This window comes from Microtus ochrogaster, chromosome 15 (genome assembly GCF_000317375.1).
Source record: "Microtus ochrogaster isolate Prairie Vole_2 chromosome 15, MicOch1.0, whole genome shotgun sequence".
Taxonomy (NCBI): Eukaryota; Metazoa; Chordata; class Mammalia; order Rodentia; family Cricetidae; genus Microtus; species Microtus ochrogaster.
Genome location: NC_022017.1, coordinates 408832 through 424414, shown reverse-complemented (window position 1 = coordinate 424414; position 15583 = coordinate 408832).

The following is a 15583-nucleotide window of genomic DNA, read 5'->3' as shown; positions in this document are numbered from 1 at the left end:
CCATGTGTTGGTGATCCTGGGTTCTATAAGAAAGCAGTCTGAGCAATCCAGGGGAAGAAAGCTAATAATCAGGATTCCTCCATGGGCTTAGCTTCTGGCTCCAGGTTCTTGATCTGATGTGGGATTTCCCTCTATGTTGTGATTACCATTAAGGAATAAAGAAACTGCTTTGGACCTATAGCAGGGCAGAACTAAGATAGGTGGGGAAAACTAAACTGAATGCTGGGAGAATAAAAGGCAGAGTCAGGGAGAAGCCATGGAGCCACTACTGGAGACAGATGTGCTGAAACTTTGCTGGTAGGCCACGACCTCATGGTGATGCACAGATTAATGGAGATGGGTTAAATTAATATGTAAGAGTTAGCCAATAAGAAACTAGAGCTAATGAGCCAAGTAGTGATTTAAATAATACAGTTTCTGTGTGATCATTTTAGTTCTGGGTCTAGAAAGAACAAGTGGCCTGCTGCTGCTACACTGACCTGTTTGAGTTCCTGTCCTGATAACTTCACTGATTAACTGTTTGAATTACTTCACTGATAGCAGTGATATGGAATACAAAGCCAAATCAACCCTTTCTTCCTCAACTTGTTTTTCATCAAAATTCTTCTAGTATAGTAAAACAATCAGCAAACCTAAGTCACTAACTACTCTGAAGTGGAAATTTTCTTTGGGCCACCAGCCAGCTCTTAAATAAAGACATTGAGTCTTTAATTATGAAAGCTCAGCCTTAGCTTAGGATTGTCCCACTAGCTCTTTTAACTTTATTTAACTCATGTCTATTTGTCTATGTTTTGCCTCTTTTTAGCTTTCTTATGTCCTACTTTTCCACTTCCTTTGTGTCTATTTGCCTGGCCCCTGGTGTCTCTCTGGCATCTCTTTTTCTTTCTTCTGCTGAGCCTAAATTCCTCCTCTTACTTACTCTTCCTGCCTGGAAGTCCTGCCTATACTTCCTCCTTCTCCATTGGCCACTCAACTTTTTATTAGTCCAGTCTGGTACCATAGGCAGAAAAGGTAAAACAGCAACACATCTTTACATAATTAAACAGATGCAACACATCTTTACATAAGCAAATACTCCACAACACTACATTTTCCTATCTTCCTAAGACTATTTCTTCTTCCATGTGTTAGGCCATGTTCTGTTACTATAACAAATGTCTGAGAAAAATAATGTAAAGGAGGAGAGGTCTACACTGGTTTACATAGTCAAGGGTTTCAGTTCAAGGTTAGCTAGCTACACTGTTTGGGCATGAAGTGAGCAAACATCATGGTAGGAGAACATGTGGTCTTGGACACATAAGTAAAGCAGAAGGAAGGCCCCAGGGACATCTAGATCCTTCGAAGACTCACCTCCAGTGATTACTTCCTCCATTTAGATATCACAACCCCATTAATTAATTCATCAGTGAATCCATTGGTTAAGGTAGCACACACATGATCCAAACACATCTCAGAAGGAGCAACATCTGAAAAAATCAGTGTATGAACCTTTCATGTGAGCACACAGAGAAAAATCCATCTGAACACACTGAAAGGTTCCCCTAGAGTACAACATAACTCATTGTTCTTTTTCACTGTCTACTCTCCTGTTCACATCCCAACCATCTGCCCTTTCTAAACCCTGATAGACATGTATCGCCCATATCACAAGAATACCTTTCTTAATTCCCTGGGTAAATATTCTGAAACAAAGTCAGAAAGACATTAAAATTCCTAAGGATCCTATTTCTTTCTGCTTTTCTTCCTGTACCTAGATACTTTCCATGTCAGTGCTTTGTCATCACAGTGACTGACGTATATTTCAGCATTGTGAAATATTTATTTAGAGATCTGCCCTATATCCAAGGATATTATGCAGTTTGAGATTAGTGCTGATGCCCAGTTTTAGCATCAAAAACAGGATTACAGCTCTTTGTAATAAACAATAGGTTCTGTTGTGAGAAGAATTCTCCCCACATTTCAAGAATAGTTCTTTTCAACAAAAAGCCTCTGAAAAAAAATTTATTTTCCCAATATGATTAAACTAATAGTGGCCAGAGAAAATGATCATCTTTCTTTTATATGAAAGAAAATTTCTATTAGATAGGGAAAGACAGGAACAAGCTAGCCTCTGAGTCAGTTATCAGAAATATTGTGAATCAAACAACCTGCAGAGACAGCTTTTGTCTGTAATATCATTTTTCTCCCCATAGGGGCACAAAAAATGGTGATTTTGAATTTGTAAAAGAGTTGAGATCACACTCTATGTATCTACTAAACAGTATAATGTTCCTGAAGTCTCTGAATATGGGCTGGTGTGATGTCTCAGAAGGTTAAGAGTCTTCTGAAGTACAACTACCCGAGTTTGATTCCCTGGACCTATAGAGTGGAAAAGAAATGATTCCTACAAATTATACTATGACTTTCTCTTGTGAATCCTGACAAGCCATTCCCCTATTAATATAATTGTGATTAATGATAGCAACAAAGTTATTGATGATAGGGCAGAAATTTTGAACAACATCTCCCATATCCTGCCCCATGTCTCCATGGTTTCAAACTGGTCTGCTGTTAACTCTTCTTCCTGCCATCTGGGCTCAAAACAGACTTTGCATAAGCAGCTGCAGCTGTGAGAAGCAGAGCTGTCTTTAGCTAATCCACCAGGTTCAGCTCAACATTCTAATGGTCACTCAAACGTATTTAGTCAGCTTACTAGATAGCCCCAGCTAAAACACAGCCAGCAACCAGAGTCTACCATTCAGTTACCACAGTGCACCAGGGGCCAACTACCTCCAAAAAGACAGGGACACCAGAAACCTCCACGAACACTGTTTCTGGGTATCAACAAAGCTTGCTGACAAAGTCAGTTGATAAAATGAGTCCTAAAGCTGCAAGGAGACAATGGGTCTGGTTGTCTTCAAGTCTGGAGATAGCTAGGAAAACTTTGGAGACTGTGATTTCAGAGCCTCCCATTTGAAAAAGCTAAGCATGAGTGTTTTCAGACAAAAAAGGAGGAAATATTCTCCATTTGTCTTGCTTTCCAGAGTCAATAACCACAGGCCCTAACCACTCCAGAGAGAGAATAGGAGCTTACATGTCACTTTTGCCCTAACCATATATCAGCTTGTCAACTGTTTCAGTGGCTACTCACTACTATTTAAAATATTAAAATCTTAGTTGTAAAAGAACATGTGTTCTGTAGGTAATAAAAAGAATGTAATTTTTTTTCTTAGAATAATTAGTTATTCCAAAAAGAGTCACATGGGAATCATAGAAGCTACACTATTCACAATCAGAAAGGCTACTTCTCCAGTAGAGCTGGGATCAGAGGATCTATTTAGCAAGCAGGATTACGGTTAGTGTCTTTGCCCAAAGTGCCAGTACCTGAGTAGGATTTTATAAAGTAAAATAGACCTTGAATAGACTATTGCCAAGCATCAGACTACACATCAATAAACAGTAAACACGTAAGGTTTTATTTTATTTTTTAATGTTTTATTTCTTATAAATGACTAAAGAAAGTGAGTAGATACAATGTTTTACTCTTAATTTATTGTGCTTCAGCCCAAGCTAGTCAGTGTTTTCATTAACCACAGTGACCAACCTGAGCAGTGTCCTGTGTCTGCTTTGCCAATAGGAGGTGGATCTCCTAGGCTGTCAGTTACTGAAGGAAGGCTCTGCTCTCCTACCTAGGCAGAGGCAGAAAGACAGTAATTATCATTTGTTTTTCTACATTAGAATGATGAGTGCAGTGGAGGTGCCAACTTAAATAAATTTCTCTTCAGTCTGCACAGAATATCAAATTACACCTCCTGACCCCAGTGCAGAGTTGGCTTCCTGTTGACCCAACTGAACTTACTCTGCTTAGCAAACTCAGGGACTTGAAGATTTCCTCATGAATCATACCAGGATTCTATTGTCATATCATCATTGTGACTGTTCTAAAACTTCATTTCAAACTTACCGATCTGACTTTCCAAATTCTGTTTTCATCCTTCTTTGAATCAAGATGAAGTATGCCAGTTGGCTCCCCTGCATGTAGGCCACGGGCTTGGATGTGACCTTCACATTTGTGCCGTGGAACAAACATGTGTAGTTGCTATAACAGGGCTTCACATAGTACAATATTGTCCTTAGATTTATTTCTAAATTGCATTTTTAAAAGATATTTTGAAGGCAGGGCTATGCTGTTTAAAATTGAAATGCTGTTGACTGGACATTATTAGGAATGCCTATTCTTTTTAAGAAATAGCAGTCTTGGATTGGAGGAGTGGCTCAGTGGTTAAGAACATATATCTCTTGTCCAGAGAACTGGAATTCAGATCCCAGCACCCGTGTGGAGAGACTCACAAGAACTCTGTTGTGCTCTTCTGGCCTCCATGGGTACCTGTGCACACATACTGATATTCACACATAAACATCAGCTTCAGATGCTGTTTTACTTGCCTGTGGTGCTATAATAAAATCTGAACTGCTCTGCTACCTGTGTAGCCAGTGTGTGCTGTTTTCTTCTTTGATGAGGATTCCTACTTTGCCTAGGTGAACTCAAAGATAGTTCCACAAAAGGTGTTGGCTAAGTTACTGAAGTTCATGAACCACCATGGACCTGTCACAGGTCCTAAAATCTCCACTGTTTTGATTCAAACAAATCAATGAGAAGTCACATGTAATGGTATATGATCTTTCTTTACCAGTCATATTCTGGACCAGAACTTCTTAAATATTTTGACTCATGAATATTTATACCTGAGAAATTCTTGCACGACCCAATAAATGAAAATATATAATGTAGGTATATCAATCAAACACTTCCTGATAATAAATTACAAAGAAATTTGTTCTTAACAGCCCTGTGTGGGTTAGAGAGATGGCTTTGTGGTGAGTGTATTCACTGCTCTTGCAGAAGGACTGGCATGGGCTGGAAGTGCTACAGCAGGTTGCTCAAATCCACCTTTTACTTTAGGTCCAGGAAAACAAACATGATTTTCAGGTCTTCAGGAACATCTGAACTCATAAATACAAAACAATACATAGAGACTAGTAGATGCAAATAACAAAAAGTAATTCTTTGGGACACATACAATTTTACCATTATTATGTAATGGAATAGACATGCTTGCAGTTAACATATATAATCTCTACTGAATATCTTAGATTTTGGGTTGTATATCCTTTTAAATGTATTTCATGTGATAGACACTGAATTTTCAATTCTTGTATCTAAAAACATTGCTTCATGTAAGTATATAGCAGAGGATGGCTTAAGCAGCTTATATTGACCTCAGAACTTGCGGGAATTTGTTGTTTGAATGTGAAATGTCCCCCGTAACTTCATGGTTTTGAAGCTTGGCTTGCAGCTGGTGATATGTGGGAATGTTGGGTCCTGCCCACTGTTAGCTTCCTGAATTTAGAAGCAGTGTAGTCAGTGAAGATCCTGCCCTTATTGCTGTTTTTTCGTACCTGCAACCATATGTTCTTCACCAAGACAGAATGAACTCAGCAATGTCTTATTCTATGCTGTTGAATAGTTTTGGGCCTCTGTTAATTGCTATGTACTGCAAGAAGAATCTTCTCTGATGAGAGTTGAGAGATTCGCTGATGTATGGGTATAGCAAGAAGTCACTAGGATTTGTTTTAATACTTGTCTGTGTTCTTTGTTTTGCAGGTCCACAAAGAAGTAGGGCCACTCTAGGTTGAATTAGGGTTAGCAGAAACAGGGCAGCTACCTTCTGGTAAACTGACTGACTGTTGTTTTGCAATAAACTTTTTTAATTGTTAATAATTTATACCTCTTAAGTTAATTTTTGCATTCCAAAACCTCTTATCTGGAGCTGTTTGAAGAAGCCATTTGCCTAGGCAATTCTCAGTTGTGAGACTTCCTGATTTTCCAAATACTCTCATAACTAAGTTTTTCAAAGGTTCTGAATCCTTCAGGAATAACTCAGATAAGAATCAAACACGTCAAACAAAATGCAAAAACTACAAAAGTGGTAATAAGGTAGTTCAAAGCCTAGGTGCTAACACTCCAAAAAATCAAGCCAGATACAATGACTCTGTGGAATCTCTTGCTACAAGCACTGTGTCAATTTAGATGGGGAGCATAGCCACAGGTTGTTTATCCACTTTCAGGGTCAGGTATGGTTCCGTCTGGTGTAGAGGGCCTTAAATGAAGCAGAGTAGTTTCAGTTATTTCTCTAACATTTGTGCCACTATAGCACCAATTGGTATATCTCTCCAAGACAGTCATTATTATGGGCCATTATGTAAAAAAATGGTTTCTTAGTCAGGGTATCTCTTGCTGCAATAACACACTGTGACCAAAAACCAAGTTGGGGAGGAAAGGTTTTGTTTGGCTTACACTTCAACATAGCTGTTTATCACTGAAGGAAGTTAGGACAGGAACTCAAACAGGCCTGGATCCTGGAGGCAGGAACTGATGCAGAGGCCATGGAGGAGAGCAGCTTACTGGCTTGCTTCCCCTGACTTGTTCAGTCCACCTTTTTATAGAACCCAGGACCAGCAGCCCAGGGATGGCCCCACACAGCATGGGCTGGACCCTCCCCCATTGATCATTAAAGGAGAAAATACTTTACAGCTGGGTCTCTTGGAGGCATTTCCTCAGCTGAGGCTCCTTCTCCTGATGATTCTAGCGTGGGTCAGGTTGACTTACAACCACCCAGGACACCTGGGCAAGGATGATGGTTTCTTTTCTCCTCTAGTAGCATGTACAGCACCTTCGGCACTATGACAGCTACTCATTCAGGTTGTAGCTTCCATTCTAGTATCCACTTGATTGATCCAAGTACTATGATTATGTGTTTTTTATACCAATGGAGACTTATTAAATATTGTGGAGGATAGTTCAGAGCAGTGACATTTTCCTGTAATATTTGGGGTTACAAAACACAGTGGCCAACAATGAAAAAAAAGTAGCCAATTCGTGGTTTAGTTGCAGTACTGACTATACCCCATTATAAGCTAATTTCATTTTAAATACATATATAAGCTTCTACAATGCTTCCATATGACTTTCTCAAAAGATCTTTGGTGTTATTTACCCTCTTATCACTTCCCCAAATGTGTTGAGTTCCCTCGCACCTCAGGGCCTTTACACCTGTGAGTCACCCCTTCCCTTCTTGTTTTCCATTCACAGCTGATATAGTCTTCAACATCACTGTCTCTGGAAAAACCTCCACTGGTACCTACACACCTGGGCACTTACATGATGTTCTATGCCTCTTGTGACTCTTCTCTGTTTATGCGTTTGGATGGGTGATAATGGAACATTAGCCTGTCTGAATACTTGCTGGAAGCTCTTGTGGGAGACAGAAAGTCTGACTTTGTTACTGCTGGCTGACATCATCAAGGGTCTAGAACCAGGAGGGTGGACTGGACTGCAAGGAGTCACGTGGGAGCTGCTAACCTCATGCTGGCACTCTACGGGACCTAGGTGCAGCTGTCAGTGTACTGGGACTACATGAAGGCCACTGGCCTCTTCATCTTCTTCTTGAGTATCTTCCTCTTCCTATGCAACCATGTATCTGCACTGGCCTCCAATTATTGACTAACCCTCTGGACAGATGACCACTCCACTGTCAATGGGACTCAGGAGCACAGGACATACTGACTGAGTGCTTTGGGGTCTTGGGCATCTTGCAAGGTATGGTTGTAGTTATTTAGGATGTAATTTCTTTACCGAGATCCCAAGTACTCAGGGAATTTACACCACTAACTTAGCCAGACACAGGTGGACAGGATCTGCCACATGGTGGACCCTGAATGCTTGCTGAATTCATGCCCAACCTCCTTCCCAGTCAGTTCAAGTCAGTAACTGATTGCTGGCTGAGTTGGTATTGAATGAAGCAGCCTAGCTCTGGAGCTCACCCTGAAGCTGTGCCAGGCAGTATGTGATCTAGATGTAGTTCTATGTGCTCATAAAACTGTTTTGTACACACATGTCCTTTCCGTGTCTTGATGCACTCACGTGGAAGGTTAAGTGAGTCTTTTTGGAGTGTGAGTTTTCCTGCATCCAGGCATGCTGCCAGGAAGGCACTTAGCACTGATTGTAGCTTTACTGTCACTGTCCCCATTATACAAGTGAGGTGACTCACATTGATTGACATGGAAGGCCCCAGCTTACTGTGCAAGCATGAGAACCCACATTTGTGTCCCCACATGACCTTGACATTGTAGGGTGCAAGTGGGGGATGGTCCTAAGGGCTCAATGTCCAACTTTGGAAATAGCAGCTTGTTTCTTCCTCACATTGAGGTCCATTTCTTACCAAGGGACTGATTTTATTCACTTATTTTATAACTATTATAGCTATTATTCTGCGGTGATGTACACGGCTGGCCAGTGACCCAGCACTGAGCTCTGTCCCTGCCCATGACACTTGTTTACAAATAGCAGGGCTCCTTGGAGTTTCTAGGGAATTATTTCTTGATAGTAAAGATTTCCTAAGACAAAGTCAATCTTTCCAAAGGCAAACTTGAGGTTTCAGGGTGGGGATTGCTTTTGGAGAATTCTATTTAGCCTAGGCAAGCCAGACTCACGAAGTCCCATGAGCCTTTTGTACCACCCTTCACCTCCAGATCTCATATCTTGGATGAGTGATACCCACAAGGCCTTTTTCTAGAAGTTCTGGGAAATTAGCCCAGCTGGCAGATGGGCTTAGCTCTGCCCCATGATCTTAAAGCTGGACATCTGTCTGTCTGTCTGATATACTCATACATATCTCTTTACAGGTGGCTTGTCATGTGTCTTGAATGTATGGGCAAATGCATTGTGCTGTTCGCTGCCCTGTTCACCTCAGTGCTGGCTTGGTGGGCTTCTTGCTGCAGGTAGAAGGTTCTTTCTTGGGCTGAATGGTCTCCACATGGCAGCCAGATTTTGAGTTACTAGACCTTGGCTTCTGGTACCTGCATGAATGAGGAAAGGAGAGGGCTTGAGTGAAGTTTGGGAAGTAGTTACAAAGCATGGGAATCCTGACACATAGCCTACATTCTTTATCAGTCAGAAGATTCTCAGTGGCTTGATGCTTTCAAAGCTATAATTTTCCCTCTGAGTTCTATGATTCTTGCATCTCATGATGTTTGTCACACTGAGTTCAAAATATTTTCTTTTGTGTGGTTGAGATGTTTATTCTCCTGTAGCCCAGTATGGCCTAGAAATCAGCATAATTCTGCTTCAATCTCTGGATCACTGGCATTAATTACAGACATGAACCATCATCATGAAAATCACCCAGTTTCAAAATATTTTCCAGTTTCCTATATGACTTCTTTTTCTGTCTGCCTTTCTTTTCTATCTTCCTTTATGACTTCTTTTTCTGTCTGTCTTTTTTTCTTTCTTCTCTCTTTCCCCCTCCCTCTTTCTCTTCCTCCCTTGTGTGGGCCATGTGTCACCTTGAAAGGTGTGATCCCTAAGAAGTGTATGTCCACTCTGGTGATGGCTCTGTAGGTCACTCATTTCTGTATCTGTGTGAATGATATGATGCATACTTAATGAAAATGAAGCCATGCTTTCCCCAAGAGACCCCACATGGCTCTCTCCATTGGCAGATAACTTCCTACTTGAACTGGTTGGTTCGAGTGTCCTCTGAGATGGAGACCAACATCGTGGCCACGGAGAGACTAAAGGAGTATTCTGAAACAGAGAAAGAGGTAAGGCAGGATCCAGTCTGGCACCTTAGCCTTGGACTTCCAGATACCCCTTAGGTGTCCTCTGCTTACTCAGAGGGTAAACTATTTTCCTGCCAGGCCCTCTTGTGCTTTTCCTGTCTGTTTTTTGGCACTTATTAAAAACTACTTTGTTTTAGAGGAAGGAAATTGTCCACATTGTTTCCCTGTTTCCCCGAAGACACCAGTGGGCTGCGAAACTTATTGAGAGACATTTTTCCCTGTGATTGTTTCTTTCACTTGATGGTTGTCACTCAAGGCTCATGGCCACCTTATTGGTTAAGATGATTTTCCCACAACTTAGAGATAAACTGCAAACTTCTCTCTCACAGCCTCCAACCGGCAGCCTCTGCCTGCCAAAGTCACCTGCTATTTGCTATATCAGTTTACAGGGCTCTTGTTATTTGGAATTAAATTGCATCTGTGCAAAAAAAAATATTCCTCGGCTGGAGAGATGGCTCAGAGGTTAAGAGCACTGACTGCTCTTCCAGAGGTCCTGAGTTCAATTCCCAGCAACCACATGGTGGCTCACAACAATCTATAATGAGATTTGGTGCCCTCTTCTGGCATGCAAGCATACAGGGAAAGAATGTTGAATATATAATAAATTAAAAAAAAGAATCCAAAAAAAATATTCTTCATTAGTTGAGGAATTAAGCAGAAATGAATTGATTAGAAGTTGAGGAGATAGTGCAGTGGATGAAGAGTCCAGATTCTCAGAACCCATACAAAATACTGAGGTTGGCAGTTTGCATTTGTGTGTTTTTCTTATTCCTCTTGTTGTGATCCAGGCTCCCTGGCAAATTCAGGAGACAGCTCCACCCAGCACCTGGCTCCATTTGGGCTATTTAGAGCTCCAGGACTACTGCTTGAGGTATCAAGAGGACTTGGACTTGGTTCTCAAGCGCATAAACGTCACCATTGAGGATGGAGAAAAGGTGGACGTGTGCCATCCTTCATTCCCATTGACTTAGAGTCCAGCATGAACTCTCCACATCAGCCTGTAGTTAGTCACCACTCATATTGTGGGATTGAGGTGATTTCACAGGGAAGAATCATGAGAATTAAAGATGCTGAGTATATTCAACAAGTGACACAGTGAATCACTGAAAAATGAGGCCTCCAGACATGCAGCTATGCTTTGGGGAAACATTTGCATGAACTATGCATACTAAAAAAATCTGATATTTCATAAAATGGTCCCTCTGCTTTCCTTGGATATTTGGAACATGTAACAGTTCTGACCCAAACCCTCCAGGCCCTGTTTAGAAGAGTCTAGCCCACCAGTTCACCTTGGTTCCTCCTGTGGGGTCCATGTGCCTGTATGGTCCCTTTTGGGCATCTAGAAGAATAAAGTAATGCCACTATCACCAGGATGACTTATAGGGATTATTATTGGAACATATAGTTCCAAGCCATTCCTGGAAGACATTCCAGACTGTGACCCATAGAATTTTCTCAGAAACTTGGTAAGGGATCACCCTAGGCATTTGCATCCTGTAATAATCATTTGCTAATTGTCAATCCACACATGTCAGAGTGTTTTAATTTCATGAGATAAGTCTCTGAGTCTTCCAAGATAATCACCCTACAAGGAGAGGAATGCAGATATAAGCATTATGCAAAGTGATGTGTCTGATGTCTGTGGGATTTCCTGCATGCATGGTCTGTCAGTTACTCTAGGCCTTAGCCAAAGTTGGCTATCCCAATGTTGCAAATGAGACTTTGGGTGATTGCCCAGGTAGCCAGTTGTCTCTGTCATTTGTTGCACATCTTGGACAAAGAAGTTTTGTGCACCCTCTTAGCTCCGCAGGATAGGGGCATCTTTTGTAGCATGGCTAAGGATGTAGGCTTGGTGTGAGCAGGGCCCTGGTGTATCTGGTAAGAACTATGGGGGCCAGCATCCCAGGGTCCAAGGATGAGCCACCAACCCTGGAAACCCAAGTCTCCCAGGAAGAAACCAAAAAATAAATAAAGAAAATCAAACTAAAAAGAAGCAACACACACAAAGCAGCAGCCACGATCTGGCCCCATCCTGGATCTGACCTTGAAGAAACTGGGGGTACTCCACTTTAACACCGTCTGGTCTCTGGTATCAGTTGTGAGGCTCCGTGCAAGTTCCCTGCTGTAGCTCACATTAGGACCTTGGGCAGCTGAGCAGAAACCAAAAAAAAGAAAGAAAACGAAAACCAAACAACAAAAACAAAACTATTGCCTCAGTGTGATGTTCCCTTGCCTGCCATCTGGACTTCAGTCACTCTGACACTGGTCCGGCACCTAGCGCAACTCTCACAGGACTTGATTTAGACACAGCCTTGTGAAGGGAAATGGCCACACCGGCTAGGAACCAGGCCAGGCAATACTCCTTTCACAGGGACTTACATCCTGCCCCACCATCCCTCCCTTGCTTTCTGTCTCTTCTGATCCATTGCTGGGGAGGGCTTACTCTTCTCAGGAGGTCTGTGAGTAGTTATGAGCAACAGAAGTTAGGAGCACGAGGGATGTGGTACCCACAGATGAGAAGAGTGGTACCAAAGACAGAGCCACAGTTCTTTTCCATCAAGATAAGAAGAGAGCCATTCACAAAAGTGAATGACTGCCTCCCCATTTTAAAGCATCATTCCAGGGAGAAAGTCAGTCCCTAGAATTTGATATATAGGGAGGAGGTAATGGACTTAGGGAGTGGCCACACCCAGCTCTGTACTTGATCCTCAGTCTGAATTCTTTCAAGTGGTCCTCTAGGTGTTCGGGTTACAGACCAAAGAGGAGCAAGAACACAGTTCATACTTGCTATGAATTTTGGCACTGATTTCCTTTCTTCTTACGTGATTTACTTTTTCTTTAGGTGGCAATATATGTATTTATCATTGTTGTAAGTTGTACCATTCTTTTACATTAAATGACCAAGATTTCTCCTGGGGGTCTTTTGTAATGACACTGGAAATGTAAATAAGTGCAAATAATTTGCAGTAAAGAAAAATATTTCTTTCTAAGCAACCATCTTATTTTCTTTTGTGCACAAACATTTCCAACATCCATTCTGAAAGAACCAGAGTAGGAGAGCCATGTCACCGCTGTTGTCAGAAGTAGCAGGGCAGGACTGGAGAGGTGGCTCAGCAGTTATGAGTGCTTGTTCCTCTCACAGGGGACTGAGGATCAGTTCCTAGCACCTGTGTCAGTGGCTTCCAGTAGTCTAGTGCCCTCTTCTAGGCACACAAATTAAGAATAAAACGAAATGGGGGAGACCAAGGTTGGGATCTGGCAGTGAGTCAGAATGGCAAAGTACACAAATACCTGAGCTTGAGTCTTACTGTCATATGACCCCGAGCAAGGCACTTAGGCTGTGTGCCTCAGTTCAATCTGCATAAGGTGCCCAAGTTCAGGTTTTGAGATAAAAGTCACAAGTGGCCCAAATCCTTCTCTGCAGTGGGTGGGGCTGAGTTTCAATAATGAGGCTTAAGATCTTGGGTAATGTGGCTGGTCAGATGGCTCAATTGATAAAGTGCTGTCTGTTCATGAGACCCTACATTTCAATCCTCAACATAAAAGCCAGTATATGCATATATGTTTATATAAAGATATATGTGCATATAATCCCAGTACTGGGAAGGAATCAGAAGCAGCCCTGGGGCTCTCTGGATAGCCAGTCTAGCCAAATCAGTGAACTCATTGTTCAGTAAGAGCATAAGGTAGGAGCTAGTGCAGTGGCTTAGTGGTTAAGAATGCATGATGCTCTTGCAGAGGACCCTGGTTCAGCCCCCAGCACCCTCATTGGGGAGCTCAGAACTGCCTGTAACTTGAGTTTCTAGCCTCTGCGGTCACTTGCTCTTGTGTGCACATAAGCAAAAATTTATGCACATACACACAATTAATTATAAAACAAATCTATAAAAGCAAAAAGATAAGCTGGAGAGATGGCTCAACAGTTAAGAGCACTGACTGTTCTTCCCAAGGACCCAGGTTCAATTTCCAGCACTTGGCAGCTGTAACTCCAGTTTCTTCTGGCCTCTGTGAACACCAGGCAGATAAAATACCCATAAAATACATTTTTTAAAGGTAAAGAAAAATATCAAACATTAGCTGCTGGCCTATGCACACAAAATGAATACAGGCCTGGCGATTTCCAAGGAGAGTCGGGGCCCTCTCCAGAGTAGAAACCCACATTGGTCTCTTGCCGTTGCCACTCAAGGGCTGACTTGTGGGTTCCCATAGTAAGAGATGGGAGAATGTGCATGATAGCCTCTTTTTGGTGTCTAAAACTGGAGGGGACACTGTGTCTCCTCACAGTGCATTGGCAAAATCAGCCACATGCTTGGCCACAACCAAAACAAAGGAAGTGCGGCAATGTGTGGATGAAGGCCATTCTCTCCATGTCCTCATTCTGTAGTGTTCTAGGGTTTGGATAGTGTGGTAATGGGACTGGGTGCTGGCTTTCTGAGTTTAGGTGAGTGTGGGCAATGAGGAATATCCCCCGGGGGCGGGGGTGGGAGGCAGCAAACTGTGTAATGATGTTGTCCTCTAGAGCACCTTGTGCAGCTCTGCATGGTGTAGGCCTGGTGCCAAAGGGTCTCTTGAACATAGCCGTATAGGCACATGTATATATACTGCTGCTGAAACCATTGGTCTACCTCAGAGAGACAGCAGTGGGGGTAGAAGCCCTGATCATAAGACTAAGCACCATCTGCACCTGTTGGCTGAACCTGAATCTTATATGTGTACTGTGTTTCTGAGCCTCAGTCTCAGACCAGATCCTCAACAGGCTTCAGAGCTCATTGAAGGAAGAACTGGGATAGCATACTGGGTTCTGGGGTCCAGCTTTGAAGGCGTAAGTCACAAACAATGCCACAGCAGTTTGGAATTATGATTAATAGGGTAGTACTTATTTAAAGGGGAAAAAACTTACAGATCACCGTCAGCCCTCTGCACAACCAGGAAGGGAGTCTAGTCGCTGGCGGAGCAGGAAGTGAAGAGAGAGAAGAGAGGGAAGTGGCCGCTTTTTTAAAGGGAGAGAGACCACGCCCCAATGGGCTGGTATCTCAGCGGCTATAGGCTGGAGGAGCGGAAGGACCTCCCGTAACACAGCTTAATTTGCTCTGTGAAGAATCTGATAAAGAAAACAATCAAATTCTCAGATCAAGATTTCAGAGCACAGTAGTGTCCCAGGCTCTCCCAAAGTCCATTTTTAGTTATGCCTCCAACCACACAGTCTGTCTTCTGCCCAGCAGCCATACCAACTCCATCAAACTCATGTCCATGATGTAACTCCAGTCACATCCTACTGTGTCTTCTCCCAGTTCCTGTTAAGTCTGGCTTTGCTTCACAGGCCTCTGCCATTTGTGTTTTCTCTAGGTCTAGTGTCGCCCTCTAGAGCTCCCTACACAGAGTCTAGGCCTGTTGTCCAGGAACAGCAGACACACATTGGTGCCTGGGGTTTAATGAGTGTGGGCCATTTCAGAAAAAATACCTAGTACTGTTCCTGGGCCCCTATTTGCTTGTCCCTCCTTGCTGTCCCTGGCCCACTCAGTCAGTATGTATTGGCTGTCCCTGTTTTTCCTGTGCAAGGTTCTGGAGACATGAGGTAGTCAAACCTCTAACTTCTCAAGCAAATCTCTTAGTTCAAAAAGGTAAGAAAGCTTGCCCCTAACCACTGCCCTTGAGGTAGGAGGCTGGAATGGAAGTTGCTTCTGGGCATGTGCTGAGGAGCTAGGGAGGCCATATTGGCAGGAAAGGTGGGCTACTGAGAAGAGATTGTTACCAAAATTCTCTGGTCTCAGTTTTCTATCAAAGGGATTTAGTGACTGTCAATACATCCATAAAGCAGCATAGGAAGAAAGGGCTTGATGATGGTGCTGCATCCTCTGGCTTACTTTCCTAAATGGGTTCTATCCCCAGTACCACATAAAAGGAAAAAAAGCCTTCAGGAATA